Raw genomic sequence first — 13,638 nt, forward strand, 5'->3', positions numbered from 1 at the left:
CGGTGTACATACCATTATTGGTCGAGTCTTTTTTCTTTTGTGTTTATAGCATTCTATTTACTGACCAGGTTTTTGCACCCCATCTCCATGTGTTGTGCAGGGGTGCACCACTTATATTAATTATCCCGGGAATACTGCATCTGTGACATGGTCCCTTGGTACTTACCTGCATGCAACCTTCAATCCTCAAAAGATCTTTCTCTACTCCCCTCTCATCTCATCTTCCCACAACCGCATCCAAGACTTCTCCCGTGCTTCCCCCATACTCAAACTCTCTACCCCAACAGACTCGCCTACCATAGAAGCCTTCAAAAACAACCTGAAGACTCACCTCTTCCGACAAGCCTACAGCCTGCAGTGATCCTCAACCTACTGAACCGCCGCACGACCAGCTCTACCCTCTCTCAGTGTATCCTCACCCACCCCCTGCAGACTGAGCCCTCGCGGGCAGGGTCCTCCCTCCTTCTGTACCGGTTAGTGCCTTGTTTTTTGTTTGTTTATTGTATTTGTCTAGATATGCCCTTTTCACATGTAAAGCGCAAAGGAATAAATGGCGCTGTAAAAAATGTATTATAATATCAGTAATAATACTACTACCACCAGGACTTCCAGGAAGGAGCCAGGTCACAGGCAAACTGCAGACATGATTCAGAAGCACTGATTGAACAGCTGAGGCTGCTTAAAAAGGCAAGAGGCAAAGAACAGGGTGGAAACATAGAAGCTGGAAACTCCATACTGACTCAGGGCAAGGTAGCCACAGGACAAAGCAAAATGGCCGATGGAAAAACTAGGTTTCAATAACAAAATAATGTGAGGGTGATCCCTTAAAATGAGATCTATATGATTGCTTGTATCTGACAAAATATAAGCCGAGTGCTAGCTTAGAGGCAAAGAATGCATCAGATACACACTGCCTCTCTCTACCAAAGATGGTGCACAACTGAACTTTATTTTCAGAACAAAGGAAGATACTACAAGCAGAAAATGGTGGTGGTGGGGGGGGGCACAACTTCTGAACAGTCAGTGTCACTCTGATCGGGCCATTACAACTTCATTTCCATATATGGTATTCAATCCAATGTCCACTGACTCATTCATATTCCAAAAGTTCCTTCCAGTGTGCCGCTACTCAGGAAATAGACTCCACCTTGCTACACCATATCTGAACTGACATATAAGGTGTAATAATGGATTTCATTAGCCATTCTCTCCTTCACAATAACAGCAGATATAGCAAAGAGACCGAGAACCTTATAAGACAATGCTGTGTCCTCACAACTAAGCATCCAGGGTAACAGCAACTTACAAGTCATTATTACAGGCTTACACGAACAAGTCTGTTTTCTTGACTAACCAGAAAGAAAAGTTGAAAAGCCAACATACAGATAACAGTCAATGACTCTTGGCTTGCTGAAATTAGATGCCTGATTCATTAAAATAAAATGCTGTGCCGTCACAGCAGAGTATTATTATACCAGCTCAGCACTGCTGGATGAGACTTAATCGCATGAGTGTGATCGAAAAGTGTCACTTTTTGGTGTTTTTTTAATTTTTTTATTGGAAGGCCATGGGATAATAACCATGTTACAGTAAAGCTTGGATTTTACAAAGGATCTGGAACAAACCCCTTTCCTTTGCATCTGTTTACACATTTGATCAGAATGGAGTTCTATGCACCTGATACAATTGGACTTTCCTGGTGAGCTGGCTACATTGCGGTTTGTGATCAATTTGCCACATACCATATTTCATCAAGCACATAGCCTACAGATGGAAACTGGAACACAATACAGTAGTTGTTATTGTGGTCATCATTAAGGGAGCTTAGTCTCCAGAAACAAGTTGAGATTCTTACCCATATGGTTTGTGCTGAAGTTTGTATCCTCCATGTTTAAGTTTGTGAATAAAGAAAACTTTTCACGGATTCGGTGAAGCTGGACATTTTATTCTCTTGGAATCTACACGCCTGGACACAGCAAGTCCGTGTTCCCAAAACTCAGCTTATGCATCACGGGTGAGCTGGTTTATATTCCTTCTCTTCAAAGAATTACAGAACCCCACCAGTTTTTGTCAATTACATTCATAACTTCAAGAGTTGTAAAGCTGCTGAGGAACACCAAGTCTTCCCTCACCTTCCCCTGAAGACCCGTTTATTTGTAGACAGGACTGATGTTTGCTACGCCACCATTTGCACACTCTCAATGCCAAGAGGCTGCAGATATTTAGAGGGCAACATATGGGGGGGGGGGGGGGGTGGCCTGAGCGTTATGATATGATATGAGCGGTCGTCTGAGGCAGGAGCTCCCACTCAGTATAAGCTATATGCCGGATTGCAGCCAGTAAAATCGGTGGCCAGGTACCTGAAATTAGCAGGGAAGCCATGTCCGGTGTGGTGCCTGTGGTTCTGTGTGCCTACGGCGCAATGACCGGCAGAAAGAGCTCCAGGAAGGCGGCGGGGGAGCAGGAGCGAAAGACTCAAGATGGCACCAGCCAGGAGGCAGTGCTATCTGAGCCTGTGACTGCGAGGGAAGGTTCTGGGAGAGCAGATGCAGCAGCTAGGCAGCAACGCTTCGCCTGACAGACGGAGGAGATCCAGAGCCCAGCGGTGACAGGCAAGGTGAAAGATAAGCCTGTGGGGCACGGAGATATGGAGAAGTTGGGGGAGGAGGGAGAAGACAGTGATGGCACTGGAGTGCAGGAGGAGAGCGGGGGAATCATGAAAGGCTCTGTGCTATGCATCGATTGAATGAACTGCAGGGATTTATGTATATCCCGCTTTACAGTTCTGCTTGAACTTGAAGCTCTCTGGCGCCCCCCCTTACCCTCAGGTCAGATTAGGTACTGCACCTAGGGTAATTAGTCACCAGAAACTCTGCCTATGTACTGGCTATTGGGCACGCTGCAGCGACACGATATAACTACTCCTGCTCAGGCAGGAACAATAATTATCAACGCCACAGTTGCTACGACACCCAAAGGCACCGCACACGGTATGCTGCCACCAGCTTCGATTAAACAGGTCCGAAGCTAACCCAAAACAGTAGCATAATTCCCTTCAGAAGACTTAGGGTACGTTTTAGAGCAGGAAGAACAAATCTAGTATTTTAAATATTTTACTCCATTAAAATTAGGCAGTGTTTATGAAAAATATTACAAGGATGTTACACAAGGCCACTGAAAAATATGTACAAGGTAATTATAAAAATAACATGGATTAAAGAGGTAAAACTCACATGTTCTCAGTTCATGTCAGGCAAAACCATGCCGCAGGCTGGGCTCCCAAATGTCCCAATGCATAGTACAGCTCCTCAGGCACAAAAACTCAGACTCTGAGCTGGGTAAAGTGGAGTCACTTAACCATAACCTCGTGACATCACTAACAGGGCTGGTTTCCTCAGACCTTCCTATCTCTTCAGTCTTACCAAATTGCACAGTTTGTCTAATGCCTGTATCTCCGCTACTGAACATGTCAGAATCATAACACACCCAGCATTCATCTTGTATTAACATTGGTGTTCTAATGAAACCAAATTTGGGCTTGATGAGATGCATAGTTTCAGAGAAATCCATACTCTGTCCCTGTTGGAACTAGAAGCCCGCGCTTACCGTGGCTGATAGATGCGTCGATGGAGATTCACAAACTGGACATATTGTTTTCCTAGCCTAAACCGTTGGCCCAATCTCTCACTATAATGGAACAAAGGACTTCTTGCCTTTAAAGAAGGAAATCAGACCAGTTTCAGCTGGGACAACTGTCTATGCATCTATACTAATCGTAAAAATTTCTTTGGGAGGGGCATGAGGGGTTTGGGAGCTGAAAGTCAGGAATTTGCAGCAAGAAGCAATAAAAGCTCTTCTACACCCATTGAAAAGAAAAGGTAAACCCTGAAGTTAAGGGGGGTCAACGTCCACCCCATATGTGCTGGCAGAGAAACTAAACTTAAATACATTTTCCTCACAGGGGGAATCATGAAAGGCTCTGTGCTATGCATCGATGGAATGCAGATTCCTGAGGAGCCCGCTCTGAAGGATGTGTTTAAGATGGTTTTATACAGTCACAACACTATCACCAATATGGCTGCGCAGATGGGGGTCCTGCAGGCGGACATGTCTAAGATGCAACATTCCTTGCACGTGACCAAGGAAAGGATGGGAGAAGCGGAAAAACGTATTAGCGGCGCCGAGGACTGTATTGCTAAGGCAGATAAGGCTACAAAACGTATGAGTGCTGTGATTTCTGCCATACAAGCCAAAATGGATGACCTTGAAAATAGGTCCAGGCGCAATAATGTGTGGCTGATTGGGTGCCTGAAAAGACGGAAGGCGCGGTGCCAACAGAGTTCTTTGAGAAATGGCTATTAAACTATATTGGAGCCAAAGTTATCCCGGATGTATGCTATTGAAAGAGCGCCCACGTTACTGCGTATCCCCTCCCCCTGGGTGTCCTCCCAGACAAGTGCTAGTCAAGGTCTTGCACTACCGTGACAGAGACGCTGTCACGTATCCCTTCTCCGTGGCATCACTAATTCATCACGTGTCCGCTCTTACACGTGACTTGGGGTTGCGCCCGCAAGGGTTAATCTATCTCCCCTCTCTCAGTCCAGCATTCAACCTGTGTCCTATGCTGTAATGGGAGCATAAATCACCCACCGACCCAGGCCACATCCGCTCATACACGCTGCCACCACTCTACGAATACACGGGCGATGAGTCCCGGTACTAACAATACTAATAAAAATATGTCTATCACTCATAAGGCTCACACACCTTAGGCTATGGATTCTTTTAGAACATTCAAGGTTCAACTTGTTAAAGTTTTATACTTTAATAACAAAAGGTTCAATGCTTACAATAAGAAAAAGGTATAAGATAATAAAAAGACATACAACTTATGCAAAACAGTGTCAAAATAAACAGGAGAAACTTACAGAAATTATCTAACTGGTAGTTGCTTTCTGCTCCCTGAAAGTAGGAAGAATGTAGATTGGATCACACCAGCTTCCCAGGCTGCCCCCATCATGTGAACACAATTCGTTATCTGCAGCCTAAATTTATAACTTTGGTCTGAGGTCAGGTTTCTAGACTGGCCCCCAAGGCTAATATCATAATTGCGGTCTGTTTGATTGGGCACGGCCGCTCTACTAATGTATATTATTTTCCTCTAGAGACACTTGTGAGATGGTTCCCAGGAATAGATCCCCTCAGGCCGCAATTAGCATCTCCCCTCCAAGACCTAGGAGGTGCCAAATGTTACCTTCTTATTGGCTCTAGCTGGACCTCCTGGTGAGATATGGGGACAATTTCTACTAGTTCCAAGGAAGTACCTATTAACACCTAGGTGCGACTTACCTTCAGGACAGGTGTTACATTATCACTAGTCACACATATAACCCTAGACATATGTCACTATATATATATATATATATATATATATATATATATACACACACACACACACACACACACATTTCACCACAGATGCCATTCTCAGACATGCCAGACAGAACCCGGATTTGCAGATAAATGGCTCCAGGAGCTCCATGTTTCCGGACTTCTCTATAGAGGTGCAGAAGCAGAGAGCCAAATTTGTCCATATCAAGAAGAGGCTGAGGGAGATCGGCGTCACTTACTCGATGATGTACCCGGCCAAATTGAGTGGTTGCTGAAGGGAAAGTGCACTTCTTCACGGAGGATAAAGAGGCACTCGGATGGCTGGACAGCAACAAGCAACATTTGCGTCAAGTGAAATTAAAGGACTCAGTGGGATGATAGATCGGTTCTTTCTCATTCTGGTTCCTCTTTTACTGCCTCTTTTTTGGAGGGATCCATTGGCTTCTTTTTTCCCCCCTTGGTTTTTTTGTGTGCCTATGAGGCGGGGATGGGCCCTTGTTGGATCTCGAGTTGGAATTTATTTATAATAGTTTCCATGTGAAATGCATCAGTCCACAGGCTGCGCCCCTGGACAATATATTCTTTCTGACCTCCCCCACCTTTGTAATTCCCACAGTAAATATCAGCAGGCTCCGGCCCCCTGCGGCTATTGTAATGTATGTCTGGCCTGCTGTTTTCCTATTGGCCGGCCCTGTGTTTGTGTTATATATTGTGTGTTATAAATAAAGTGTGTTCTTAGACTGGAGAAGCAGTCAGCTTTTATATGCTCTCATGTAATCAAGAAATTCCTGCCAGCGTCCTTCATTCAGAATCCAGCAAAAGCAGAATGGACCTCCTGAAACACGGGGGGTGCTGAAAGAGGTACTCCAGCAGAGTAGACCCCGTTACAGTGGTGGCAGACAGCGGGATGTGATACCCCTTCTACAGGAGGAAAGGAATGAATGGAAGACTACTACCAGAAGTTAAAGAGGACTACATTAAAAGATCTGGTGGAGGCCCGAGGGTTAATCGCAGCAACAAAACAAAAGCGGATTTGATAGCAGCCATCATGGAACAAGACAGTGCAGCGCCCCCCAATGTGAACGTGGAGGAGACTGAATTCCAGAGGGAGGTAAACAGATTGGCGTTCTATGGCCCAAACCCTGCAGTAGAGATCATACGAGAGGTGATAGCTGATGTGCGTACTGATCTGAAGGAAGAGATGGCCGAGCGGACCAGAATAGAGCTAACCAAGATGGAGATGGCAGAGCGGACCAAAGTAGAGCTGGCCAAGATGGAAATGGCAGAGCGGAGAGTCAGCGAGCAAGGGGAGCTCTGGCCTCCGCCCAGGTACCTTCAACAGTAAGTCACAAAAAGATCAAGTATAATGCCTTCCGACAGTTGGGGGAGGCAGAGGAAGACATTGATGGCTTTCTGCAGGACTTTGAGCGGCAGTGTGCCCTTCATCAAATGAAGCCGGAGGAACGGGTTCAGATTCTGGCCAGCAAGCTGACAGGCCGGGCAGCGGACGCCTATCGCACGGTACCCGATGAGGACTGTATGGACTATGAGCGGACACAGGAATGGCTTCGGGATAGGCGGCCAATGACTCTTGAGGAAGCCGCTCGTCTGGCCGACGAACATCATGACGCCAGGAGGCCTCAGTTGTCCGGACCAAAGATGGTCACTAGGGGTCCGCCCATGGACCTGGAGGGCCCCAAACCACCGAAGATTGTAGGGGGACCAGCTAGAAACCCGGCCTACCACAGTTCTCCTGGGGCGCAATGCCACACCTGCCATCAGCTGGGCCACCTGCAAAGACAATGTCCCAACCAGACTCAGCATACCCAGTGGCCAAAGGCGGGAACAGCTATCTTCCGCCGGGCCGCTGTACACTGCTACCAAGGCGAAGCTGACCCGACATTGGGGGCTACGACTAACCAAGGGGTGGAAGACATGGAGGAAGTGCTGCATGAAGTATACCCCGTGCAGGCAGCCCGGGCAGATAATCGACAACAGCATCGACAGGTCGTGTGGGTTAATGGGAAACGCATGCAGGGACTAAGAGATTCCGGAGCAACTTTGACCCTTGTGAAGCCTCATCTCGTCCGGGACCAAGAGAAGACGGACCGGACGATCCGTGTAGCAGGGGGATCCATACATCGACTGCCCACTTCCAGGATTCCCCTGAACTGGGGAGTTAGGGATGGCCTTGTTGAGGTCGGCTTGATGGAGGATTTGCTGCAGATGTTTTGCTGGGAAATGACTTGGGGCCCATGTTGTCTGCCTTCTCGGTTGCCCCTCTGGCTGAGACATATCCTGTGACCACCCGGAGACAAGCTCGAGCTGCGGAGGCGGAATCACACTCAGAGGAGGCCCAGGTAAGACATCCCAGCCCTACACATTCCCATAGCCAGACACATTTCTTGGGCCACCCCAGATGAATTTAAGAGGGAGTTACTTGAGGATCCTGCATTGGAGGGATATCGTGGGAAGGCACAGGAGGGGAGAGGGGTACTGGAAGGGGAAGTTTATATGGAAGCAGGGACTTCTCTACTGGATCACAGAGCAGCACCACACAGGGACAAGCCCCACTATAAAACGACAGCTGGTAGTTCCCAAGAAGTAAAGGCAGGAGTTACTGCGAATCTCCGGGCACTTTGGCGTCAGTCGCACCAGGCATCATCTGACACAAAACTTCTTTTGGCCGGGGGTAATCTATGATGTTCGTCAATACTGCCAGACCTGTGAGTTGCCAGCGCATTGGCAAGAGGGGAGATCGATGCAAGGCCAAATTATGCCCCCTCCCCATTGTGGAGGAACCATTTAGCCGAGTAGCGGTCGATCTGATAGGGCCGTTAGCCAAACCCAGTCCGTCAGGGAAAAGGTATATATTGACAGTGGTAGATTATGCCACACGGTATCCAGAGGCGGTTGCGTTACCTAACATACTGGCAGAGACGGTGGCGGCTGCCCTGCTCCAGGTTTTCTCATGGGTTGGATTTCCCCGGGAGATTATCTCGGGCCAGGGTACCCAGTTTACAGCAAAGGTGACCAACCAACTGTGGAAGCTGTGCGGCGTAAAGTCAATTAGAAGCGCCCCGTACCACCCGCAAACCAATGGGTTGTGTGAAAGCTTTAACGGGACGTTAAAACAACTCATTGGGACTTTTACCAGGACCTACAGGGACTGGGAGAAATTCTTGCCTCACCTCCTGTTTGCCTATCGAGAGGTGCCCCAAGAATCCACGGGGTTCTCCCCATTCGAACTGGTATACGGGAGACGGGTAAGGGGACCCCTAGACTTAGTGCTAGAACACTGGGAAGGGGAGGGCATCATAGAAGGGGTACCTATTGTACCCTATGTGCTGGAATTCCGGGACTGGCTACAGGAGCTGACCCAGGCTGTACGGGGGAACATGCAGGTGGCCCAGCGACGCCAGCGCGTATGGTACAATCGGAGGGCCAGAGAGCGCACCTTGGAAATAGGGCAGAAGGTCCTGGTGTTAGAGCCCACTAGGCAGAACAAGTTCCAAGCTGCATGGCAGGGGCCCTACCAGGTAGTGGGGAAAATAGCCCCATCTGTGGCCATCTGTGCACCTGAAGCAGAGGATTTAGCCAGACTTCCCTTGCCTGATGTCTTAGGGGAGAGGACTCAGTCTAAAACATGGGACCAGGTACACTGGGGTGAAGACTTAGGTTCCCGGGAGACAGCAGGCGGAGGAGTTGTTGAGGCAGCGACAGAGGATGTTTTCGGGGAAACCCGGGTACACTCAGCTGGCACAACACAAGGTTGAGACCCAGGATCAGACCCCCCTGCGACAACCCCCCTTCCGCGTCCCTGAGTCTGTACAAGAAGGGATGCGACAAGAGATACAAGAGATGTTGCTTTTAGGGGTCATTGAAGAGTCAGATAATCCCTGGGTATCCCCCGTAGTGTTAGTGCCTAACAAGGATGGGACTACGCGGTTTTGTGTAGACTATCGTAAGCTCAATGAGAAAACAGTGGCGGATGCGTATCCCATGCCGCGTGTGGATGACTTGTTAGACCGGCTGGCAGGGGCAAAGTATTTGACCACCATCGATCTATGCAAAGGCTACTGGCAGATTCCCCTTAGTCCTGATGCTATTCCCAAGTCGGCATTTGTCACCCCGTTTGGCTTATTCCAGTTTCGAGTTATGCCATTCAGGATGAAGAATGCCCCGGCGACCTTCCAGAGGCTGGCTGACCGGCTTCTGGATGGTCTCCAGGACTATGCATGTGCCTACCTGGATGACATCACCATCTACAGCGCGACATGGGAAGAGCATCCAAATCACCTAGAGACAGTATTAGACAGGATCCACAAGGCCGGAATCACCCTGAACCCAAACAAGTGTCACGTGGGCAAAGCTGAGGTTCAGTATTTAGGGTATTGGGTGGGAAGTGGGAAACAGAGACCAGAACCAGCCAAGATTGAGGCCATAGCCAAATGGCCCACCCCACGCACTAAAACCCAGGTCATGGCGTTTGTGGGGACAGCGGGGTATTACAGGAAATTCGTTCCCAATAACAGCAGCGTAGCCAAGCCCCTCACTGATCTGACCCGTAAGAACCAACCCCGCCACGTAACCTGGACCCCAGAGTGTGATGAAGCCTTCCGCCAGCTAAAGGACGCCCTCACCAATACCCCTGTATTGGCCGCACCCGATCCAACTAAACGTTTCCTGGTTTACACAGACGCTTCTATGTTTGGATTGGGGGCAGTACTAAGCCAAGTCGGGCCGGACGGCCAAGAACACCCGGTAGCTTACCTGAGTCAGAAACTGCTGCCCCGTGAAGTGAGCTATGCGGCCATCGAGGAGTGCCTGGCAATAGTATGGGCACTCAAAAAGTTACAACCATATTTGTATGGACGACAGTTTTGCCTCCTGACGGACCATAATCCCCTAGTCTGGCTTAGTCGGGTCTCTGGAGACAACACCAGATTACTGCGGTGGAGTTTAGCCCTACAACCTCTGGACTTCACCATCCACTACAGACCCGACAAACAAAACAGTAATGCCGATGGACTAAGCCGGCAAACGGAACTTGTGCCAACCCCATAAACTTCGGTCATCCCTAAACCGATCCGTTAAGGATCAGACTGTGTATGCCGATCGCGTCGCTGAAAAGGGGAGCCGTGCTACAGAACCCCCCAGCACCAAGAATGTTATGCAGTATATGTATGTATAATAGTTTCCATGTGAAATGCATCAGTTCACAGGCTGCGCCCCTGGACAAGATATTCTCTTTCTGACCTCCCCCACCTTTGTAATTCCCACAGTAAATATCAGCAGGCTCCGGCCCCCTGCGGCTATTGTAATGTATGTCTGGCCTGCTGTTTTCCTATTGGCCGGCCCTGTGTATTTGTTATATATTCTGTGTGTTGTAAATAAAGTGTGTTCTTAGACTGGAAATACGTGGAGAAGCAGTCAGCTTTTATATGCTCTCATGCCAGCGTCCTTCATTCAGAATCCAGCAAAAGCAGAATGGACCTCCTGAAACACGGGGGGTGCTGAAAGAGGTACTCCAGCACAGCAGACCCCGTTACAGTCGCTTTGAAGGGAAGGGATGGAGCACACTGGTTGCAAAGCAATTTTGGAGGTGATGATGGAGTATTACTCAGATCTTTATAAATCACGGGTACAGCCAACGACGGAGGTGGATGATTTCTTGACAGAGGTACGGCTTCCCAGACTCTCAGTGGCCGATAGGGGACTCCTCGAGGAGCCATTTAATTTGGAGGCGCTTGACGCCGCATTGGTCTCTGTGCCCAATGATAAAAGCCCCAGGGGTAGATGGGATCCCCGGGGGAGGTGTATAAAAAAAATATAAAGAGATACTGCTTCCTGCCTTATTGGAGGTGTTTGAGGCTGGTCTGGTGGAGGGGGAGCTGCCGAGGTCCATGCGGGAGGCAATAGTTGTTGTTCTGCCAAAACAGGGTAAAGATCCGAGGGATCCAGCTTCTTATCGCCCAATCTCATTATTAACGATAGAAATCAAAATCTTGGCCAAGATGTTGGATAACAGTCTTAACAAGGTGATAATGACCTTAATACACCAGGACCAGTCCGGATTTATGCCCAATAGTTCCACAGCGTGTAATCTTCGACGACTTTCTCAATATGCAGGTAAAGGCGGATAATATGGGCCGGAGGGTTGTGGTGTCTTTAGACGCCGCTAAGGCATTTGATAGTGTGGAGTGGCAGTATTTGTGGACAGTCATGAAGGCTATGGGTTTTTGGTGAGAGGTTCATACGGTTGGTGCAGCTGATGTATGCGTCTCCAAGAGCCAGGATACGGGTAAATGGAGTCTTGTCGGGGGATTTCCCTTTATATAGGGGAACGCGGCAGGGGTGCCCCTTGTCTCCTCTGCTGTTTGCAATTGCTATACAGCCCCTGGCGGCGGCAATATGGAGGGACAGGGACGTAAAGGGGTTTCGGTATGGAAACTATGAGGGAAAAATAGCCCTGAAGATGCACAGGAGTCTCTGGGGGCCGCTATAAACAGTATATCTAAATTTGGGGCTCTATCCGGATTATCTATTAATTGGGAGAAGTCTGAGTTTTTGCCCGTGGACGCTGCGGCTCCTCTGATTCTTGACCCGGGGGTCCCTTAAGAGTAGTACATGAGTTTAAATATCTGGGCATTGTGGTTTCGGACAAAATAGAGGACTATGTACGGCTCAATCTGACTCCTTTGCTTGGGAGGTTCCAGCAAAAGATTGGGGCTTGGAAGAGGCTATTTCTGTCGGTCGCAGGCAGAGCCAATTTGATCAAAACGATACTTATGCCTCAGCTCCTCTACATATTGAATAATGCTCCAGTGTGGCTGCCTCGGAGTACATTTTATAGGATCAATACTCTATTTAGGGACCTAATTTGGAAGGGTGGACGGGCGCACATTAAATTGGAACATATGCTAAGGGTGAAGGATGAGGGTTGTCCAGCGGTCCCCAATCCATGGATCTACTATATAGATTCTCAATGCCAGCACATGGTAGGTTGGGGAGAGCCAGAACAAAGCTCTTCAGCGGGAATAATCATTGAACATGCGGTAGGGAAGGGCCCATTGTTGGCCAGTCTTGAAGCAGGTAGATTCAGAATTAACCCCCCAAAATTCCCAACAATAGCTATGATGGGGAAAGTATGTCAGAAAATTAAGCAATAGAGGGGAGTAATGGAATTTACGAGATATACACCAATTTGGTTTGAACCTAGGTTGGCAGAGCTTAAGAGATTGCGGGGGTTCGGTCAGTGGAGGCGCATTGGCATTTGGTTTGTGTCTCAGTTGCTTGATGGGGATGTTATCCTTAAAACATTCGAGACACTTAGAACTGAGTTTCCTTTAAACCAGAAGTCATTCTTTCAGTACCTCCAGTTGAGACATGCCCAAAACTGTCAAAACGAGGTGTCGCGCGTGAATCTGCAGTCAGATAGCGTGTTGAATTTTATTGGGCCTCGGAGAAGTACGAGGGGGTTTATTACCTTGATGTACAGGGGTCTGATGGATACCTTTTTATCGAAGCATCCGTTAAGGATTAAGGAGAAATGGGCGGTGAATGTGGGCCCCTTGTCAGAGTCCCAGTGGGAGTCCATACTTCAATGTATCCCCAGGGCTTCCCTGAGTGAGGCTAAAAGGGTGTCACAGTTATACCTGGTGTATAGGACCCCGGCATTGATGAGGAAGGCAGGGCAGAGGTGACTCAAAGTGTCCCAGGTGTGGTGAGGAAGGCACTGATCTGCTACATATGATGTGGTCGTGTGCTCGCCTCAAACCCTTTTGGGTGAAGGTGCTCAATTTGATCCAGGAGGTGACTGGAGTATTTGTGGTGCGTAACACGCTGACTTGCTTTTTGGGCTGTATGGATGATATTGCTACGGATTAATGTGGAAGGCTGACTATCGCAAGATTGTTGTATGCTGTGAGAAAGCTTATTGCAATGCATTGGCAGGATGAAAAACCGCCAGGAGAAAAGGAATTTATCAACAAGATAAATTTTATTGTTCTTATGGAAACATATACAGTAAGAGGTCAGAATACAAAATTTGAAAATGTGTGGGGTGGATGGAAGGATTACCCAGGTGTAGCATCTGCTGTGTTACTGCAAAGTAGAATGGGTGCTGTTTAGTGGATTCTGGGGGACTCATGTACAGGTGTTTTTGTAAAGCTTGTTATCTTTTCTCAAGAGGTGATGTTGTTAGATGGTTGTATTGGATAATAGGCAAGAGATTGGGGGGAGGGA

The sequence above is a fragment of the Ranitomeya imitator genome, chromosome 5 (genome assembly GCF_032444005.1).
Source record: "Ranitomeya imitator isolate aRanImi1 chromosome 5, aRanImi1.pri, whole genome shotgun sequence".
NCBI classification, from domain to species: Eukaryota; Metazoa; Chordata; class Amphibia; order Anura; family Dendrobatidae; genus Ranitomeya; species Ranitomeya imitator.